This window comes from Monodon monoceros, unplaced genomic scaffold (assembly GCF_005190385.1).
Source record: "Monodon monoceros isolate NGI ecotype Baffin Bay Population unplaced genomic scaffold, NGI_Narwhal_1 Super_Scaffold_17, whole genome shotgun sequence".
NCBI classification, from domain to species: domain Eukaryota; kingdom Metazoa; phylum Chordata; class Mammalia; order Artiodactyla; family Monodontidae; genus Monodon; species Monodon monoceros.
In genome coordinates, this window is record NW_021703773.1 from 21734038 (window position 1) to 21741022 (window position 6985).

Sequence of the window (6985 nt, forward strand, 5' to 3'; positions counted from 1 at the left end):
AATTATAAAAGAAATGAAACAAACAAACAAATAAAAACAGTAGCTACAGAGGTTACCTGTCTGAGCACCTACATTTTCTTAGGAGGGAATGGTGTCTCACCAGCCATATAACCCATAAACCTTCTCAAAAAAGAGTGAGCCAGGAGAAAAATGTAACACAAGATTTGATTTCACAGTGTCTCTAAGCGCCCCAGACCCCAAACTGGGGACTCACTGAATGAAGAGAATTTCTTTTTCCTTTGTTTTCTTCTTGACAAAAAGAAGAGATGATCTTGAAAGTCAATTACTTCTTTCAACGTCTTCGATGCCTTTTCAAAAGCCTGATAAAGCGCTTGACGAAAGCAAGTCTCTTGATGGATTTTTCTAATGTTCCAGGGTATTTTCTTATTTGATAGCATATACAGAAATACTTCAAAGTTCAGTGGAGTTAAAGCCAGCAGAAATGGCCAATCAAAAGAAAATAACTATTAAAAATTTTAAATGGAATAGTTCGTATTAGTGTGTTTGTGTATATACATAGTCCGCTTTTCATCGTGGGTGACATAAAAACAGTATCAGAAAGAATTACTTTTAAATACAATTCAGAATTACAATTTTAACAATGTACAATAGTTTTACAATAATTCAGATTTTTGCTTGATAAAATAACTATGCATATTTGATAAATATACATTTTTACCTCTCATAATAGCAAAGATTTTAAGAAAGTTACTAAACGATATGAAAATATATTTAACTTTCACTTAATATCTGGGCTGTTTGGGTTCTTCCAGTATGGTTTGCTCATATTCTTTGCCTTACTTTTTGAGGGAATTCAAGAGGATATTCATGTTTTTAAACTCTAAGATGTCCATTCTTGTCCATTCAGTGTACGATCCAGAAATAGTTGGTAAGGCTATGTTTTAACATAGTGTGTATGCACAAAAGATGGATAGTGAGTAAAACTAACAGTGAAATAATCTCAGATATTTCTTCTAATGTACTTGATTAATTTGATAATATTTTTAAAAGGCTACCTACATTTTTCCTGGTGCCTTATCCCACCCAACAGAAACCTTGAGTTTTTCATCAAATAGAGAGGGTGTTCTATTTGTGTTTTAAAATTCACTAATCTATATACATGTGATATGTAACTATTCAAAGTATATGTATCATCATCTATGTGGCAACCAGATGGTCTCTACACACATATGAATGATGATTTAATTAAGCGATTCCTTCTCCCTTGTTTATTTCTCTATCCCAAATAGTGTGCATCTTCCAAAGTATGGTCATTTAGTAAAAGAAGTACCAAGTGAGCCAGAGGTACTTATATATTCCACAATATGTCACACAATAACCCTGTACAACTCAAATTCTTTAGATGAGATGAGAATATCCTAAAATAAATTAGAAACTCCTCTTATGTATCTTTTTCTAAGGTGAAATGAGACACTGCACAGATCAGAGGTACTATTCTGTTTGTCAACAATCAAACTTTCACTCCATTTTAATATTATTTAATTCTATGGAAAAAACAAGTTTTATTGCATTCCTTTTTTAAAATGGGGGGAAAACTGTGCAAGTAAGCATGATCAAACGTCTGTTAGAGCTGGTTAATACTGATCTTATTGCCTCGAAGTCTCTCTAGTAGTGTCCAAGAAATTATGTTTAAGGTCCATCTGAAGGAAAAAAGCGCTGGAGAGACAAGAAAGGACTTGGGTAAAAAGCTTCAGAGGATTGTAGGGAGATGGAACTTGCTGCTTACGTTGAGCTCTGGAGCATCTCCATTTCTTAACACACCTTCCAAACCATTCACTGGGATAGTTTTACCCATGTTTAAAGGCTCATATTATATGCAGTTTGGGGGCTTTTATAAATTCAGAAGTAAAGTAATATAAAGAGTAGAATATTGAAGGATTCAGAGTAGGGCTATAAAAGACTCAATACTGCTAAATAAGTCCCCAAACAAAAATGTTCAGTCCACCCCACCCCAAAACCTATGTGTAATAGGAGAAAATGCACAGCAAGAAGCAGAGGAAAAGCATATAGCGTGGAATAAATCACACACTGAACAGTCTAGAACCAAAGGAAAAGAAGCAAACAACATACATATACACAAAAGCCTAAGAAGCAGCTATTCTCCTCATGTCTTTAGGTGAGTACCTCTACCCAGTAGATTATAGTTATGAAAACAACTCGGTTGTTTTTTCTTTTTAAAGTAAAAAACTGTTTCCCATCCTGCTCCATTTTCTAGAATCTTTTTGGTTGGTTGGTGTAAACAAAAAGCAAAGCACATAAACATGCAAGCGTGCACGCGCACGCACACACGCATGCGCACACACACACCCTCCTAAAATGTGAAAAATGCAGATATATAACTCTGGTATTAGAAATCACTTCAACTTTATACTTAGGAACTTATAGACCCTTGATTCGCCCCCCAAAATATTTTTCCTTGTCCTTATTCTTTAAATGCCCAACCACCAAAAGAAAAAAGGAAAAAAATAAAAGGCTTTAAATGCACATGTTTCAAGTCAGTGCCTTGTTAACAAAAATGGTAGCATTTTCTTCACTTTGCATTGTTAAAGATGCAGGCATAGATCAGGGAATGTTAAGACTAGCATGTATTTAAAAAAAAAAAGCAACATAAACATAGCATATATCTTTCAAAAAAGGCTAAAACACTAACAAATACAAGTCAATGCACATATTTTTAACTAGTGCAATTGTATGTAAATTGGAGTAAATGTTATTTTGTGTGCCAGACATTGCAATACTGTTCATTTCCCTTTTATCGTGCAAACATGCCAACTTCATCATTAAAAAACCTTTATTGGGTCACATCCATCTTGCCCTCCTACCCAAATTAAGGGGGAAAAAGTCAATAAAAGAGCCCCTCAAGATTTCATAACTATGAACATAAAGCTCCTAGATAATAGTGTATAGGCTGAATTTTCAGATTTGTATTAAAAAATTATAATTTAGGTAGATGTCTTCCTCACGGATTACAACACAATGTGAAGTTACACGACTCTGAAATTTGTACCAACTGTACAAAAACAAAAGCAAGAGACCATGAAAAAATTATGTTCTTCGTGGCCTGAGAGCCTGCACATTTCTCCGAGTAATGTAAAACTACGAGAGCCTGACATTTTTCTGTATCTCACCTCTTCTGCCTCTCTGTCTGTAGGATTTGTAAATCAAAGTCAGTAACATCTTAGTAGCAAAGGTCTCGTCTATCTCCCCCTCCTTTCCCTCGTAACTAATCCTACTCAAATTTCCTCTCATCTTCCTGAGCATTTTCCATGAACAGCTTTGCAAGTTTGTTTAAAAAAAAAAAAAAAAGGGAAAAAGGAAGTTTTACAAGGGTTTTGTTGGTTAATTATTTACTGGTGGAATCACTCCACCAGGAGTTTGATTTCATTGGCTAGCAGTTGGTTTCCGTTGAATAGGCCCCCTGCGAGCTTGGTGAGCAGCTCTCGCTCTGCGGTTTCGGGGGTCGCTGTCAACAGAGCTGGAACTTGTGCTCAGGTTGTCGACAGCAGTGTTGGCTGGGGGGCCCAGCTCCGGCTCACTAGTCTCACTGGCCATGGACACCGCGGAGAGCAGGGACATACGCCAGGTGAGCCGGCCAGAGGGCAGAAGGGAGGCGGCATAGTCTGCTGTGATACCAGCTACATCCAGATCACAAGCCTTATCAAACCTACATTTGCACTGGCCTCGCAGACACAGAAGAAGCCATTGTCTTTCATCAACAGGTCAATGCCACACACATTCATTCCCAGGATATTAGACACCTGGATAGCTAGCTGTTTCCCGTGTTCGCTCAATGAGCACATCATCCGTACACCACCCAGTGAGCAGTTGCTTTGCATCCTCCCATCTGTTGAACAGCGTAACATGGTGCCAACCGCACGGCCTCCCACAACAATGACACGTACATCCCTTCCATGAGACTCTTTAACACACTTCTGAAACAGGTATGGAGCTTCACGGCGAATAAGATGGCTTAGATCAGCCAAATGGTGCTTATTGCAAGCCAAGAAAACTGCTTTGCCTCTATGGCCCCGTGTATTCTTCACCACCATTGGGAACTCCAGTACTTCTGCTTCATCAATCATTTTAGCAAAATTTTCATGACCACCATAAGAGAAGGTATCTGGCAGAGGAACACCGTGACCTGCCAACTCTTGAAACGTCCAGAACTTATTACCACAGTTCAGGATGGCTTGAGGTCGGTTCATCCACCTGCATGCCATCTTCTCTAGATGGCGCAAAACAGTGATGTCACTATCACTTTGCACCCAAGGGGTTGGTACTCTCACTACCACCACCTGAGGGTAAGCAGTAATTAGTTCTTCTTTGATACGAAGACCCAGGTTTCCTTGCTCAGCTGTCAGCACCACGTCATCCATCACCACAGCCCTAAAGTCCAGTTCCTCCTCACAACATTTGGCCTTGAACGCTTGTAAGATCTCTTTCTGAGGATAGTCTTCCCTGATTCGACGATCTGTCAAAAACCACAACTTGGCGGCCACAGAGCTACACATCTTGATCTGCCTGTTCTTCCTTTTCTGGGATTACTTCCTCCTGAATGTAGACTCTTTCTAGGAAAGTAGGAGCTCTCACAGAGTCTGAAATCTGTAGTGCAGGCTGGCAGGAAGGGCAGGTGAGAACTCTAGGGCCGAAGCTTCAGTCCTCTGCTGAAAAATCTCCCGGGCATGTGAACTCTTACTTGTGGCATACATGTGGGATCTAGTTCCCGACCAGGGATCAAACCCGGGCCCCCTGCATTGGGAGCGTGGAGTCTTAACCACTGTGCTACCAGGGAAATCCCTGCCAAAGAATTTTTAAAGAATTATTCATTTTTTACATGGAAAGAATAGATGAATCCATTATGTATATGTATATGTGTGTATGCATATATGTATATACATATACATGTAAATAAATATATTTCATGAACACAGAAATAAATGTCTGGTAGGACTTGTGAAAATTTCTGAGGTTGAGTCTGGGCTTAACAGAAATAATGCTGTGATTAATAGAGTTGCTGGTTTGGGCCCAGGAGGCGAAATCTGTGGCCCACATGGCTCACATTTGCCATCTCAAGATCATGTACTTGTCAGTTTTATAAAGCTTATATGTTACATCACATGTATCATTTCTACTAAGGCAGGTATGATGAGAACAGAATAGGTGTTCTCAAAAGAGATGGAACTTGGGGCTTCCCTGGTGGTGCAGTGGTTGAGAGTCCACCTGCCGATGCAGGGGACACGGGTTCGTGCCCCGGTCCGGGAAGATCCCACATGCCGTGGAGCAGCTGGGCCCGTGAGCCATGGCCGCTGAGCCTGCGCGTCCGGAACCTGTGCTCCGCAACGGGAGAGGCCACAACAGTGAGAGGCCCGCGTACCGCAAAAAAAATAAAAAAGAGATGGAACTCAAAAAAAATTGGGGATTGAAGATCACAATGCATCATCCAAAAACACCAGTGTTTCAGGTATAAAAACTAAGCAGAGGAAGAAAACTACCTATGTTGATTTTTTGACACTGTAAATTATATAATAAAAGTCACCTTTCTTTTTTTTTTTTTAATTTATTTAATTTATTTATTTTTGGCTGCGTTGGGTTTTCGTTGCTGTGCGTGGGCTTTCTCTAGTTGCGGTGAGCGGTGGCTACTCTTCATTGTGGTGCGCAGGCTTCTTATGGCGGTGGCTTCTCTTCAGCACGGGCTCTAGGTGCACGGGCTTCAGTAGTTGTGGTACGTGGGCTCAGTAGTTGTGGCTCGTGGGCTCTAGAGAGCAGGCTCAGTAGTTGTGGCACACGGGCTTAGTTGCTCCGCAGCATGTGGGATCTTCCTGAACCAGGGCTCAAACCTGTGTTCCCAGCATTGGCAAGTGGATTCTTAACCACTGTGCCACCAGGGAAGTCCAAAAGTCACTTTTCTTAGTAGAACAAAATGAGAACTTCCAAGGTGAAGAGTCGAAAGAGAATCTCCTTGATTGAGTCAGAGACTCTGTTCCTGAGATGCACTTTTGCATCGAAGTCTCATTAATTCCTGCTGCTGCCACTGTGCCCTCCATAAGAACTGCTCTCCCCAGCTGTGGCCTAAAGTCCCCCTATCTCTGAGGCACAGCTGACACAAAGCTGATGGTTCAAAAATACTTTACCAAAGGTCGATGGATTACAAAAGAGAAATAAAAAGATATACCATAATTTGAGTACTCCTAATCAGAGAGAGCTTATCTCTGGAGGTCATGGACCCCATCCTTCCTTACATGGAATTCTGCAGAAATGGAAAGGCCTCTCCTGGGTCCTTTCTACTGATTTCTAGCCTACCCCCAACGAGGGCAGAAATTAGCTTAATATACACCATTTGGGAGTGCCCCGACACCTAACCCAATGGAGATCACCTGAGTTCCCCATCCTGCCACAGATCTGGATTCTTATGTGATGACATGCATTTCCCTTCGGGACTGACTCTGGGAGTGATCATGCCAGGGCAGTCCTACCTTAACCTAGTAATGCAGGAGCCGCCAAATACACAGGACAAAAGGTAAAAGTTCACAGTAACAAGGCGGGGGTCATTTGCAAGTTGCAGTTAGTCTAGAAACTAAGTAGGAAAGATACCAGGAGCTTTGGTTTATATACAAAATAATTCTCAGGACATAGGTTAAATAAGAAGAAATGGCAGTATTCTGATTTAAGAAGTAGTCTTCTAATTTTTACTTGTACATTCAATTGAGTTTAATTAAATCTTTGTGTTATTTTTCATCGGTTTTTCTTGGATTTCAGATAGAGTAACCACCATCCTGGTTTACCTAGGACTGAGAGGTTCCTAAACTCAGGACTTTCTGTGCTAAAAGCAACAGTGCTGGTCGAACCAGGACAGCTGTCACTCTGATTACAGCCCCGACTGAGAACCTACTTAAACTATGAACTCTCTTCCAAGGAAGAGGCAAATACACTTGATATTTTGTGTAAAGTTTCATGAACTACCTGA

The 6985-nt window shown here is 40.6% G+C and overlaps 1 pseudogene across 1 annotated transcript; it reads right to left on the reverse strand.

Moving 5' to 3' along the window:
* Positions 1-3380: 3380 nt before the first annotated feature.
* On the reverse strand, positions 3381-4629 carry LOC114897652 (annotated as a pseudogene). Its single transcript, XR_003794239.1, has one exon. The product of XR_003794239.1 is annotated as a beta-citrylglutamate synthase B pseudogene (transcript).
* Between the last annotated feature and the right edge of the window lie 2356 nt (positions 4630-6985).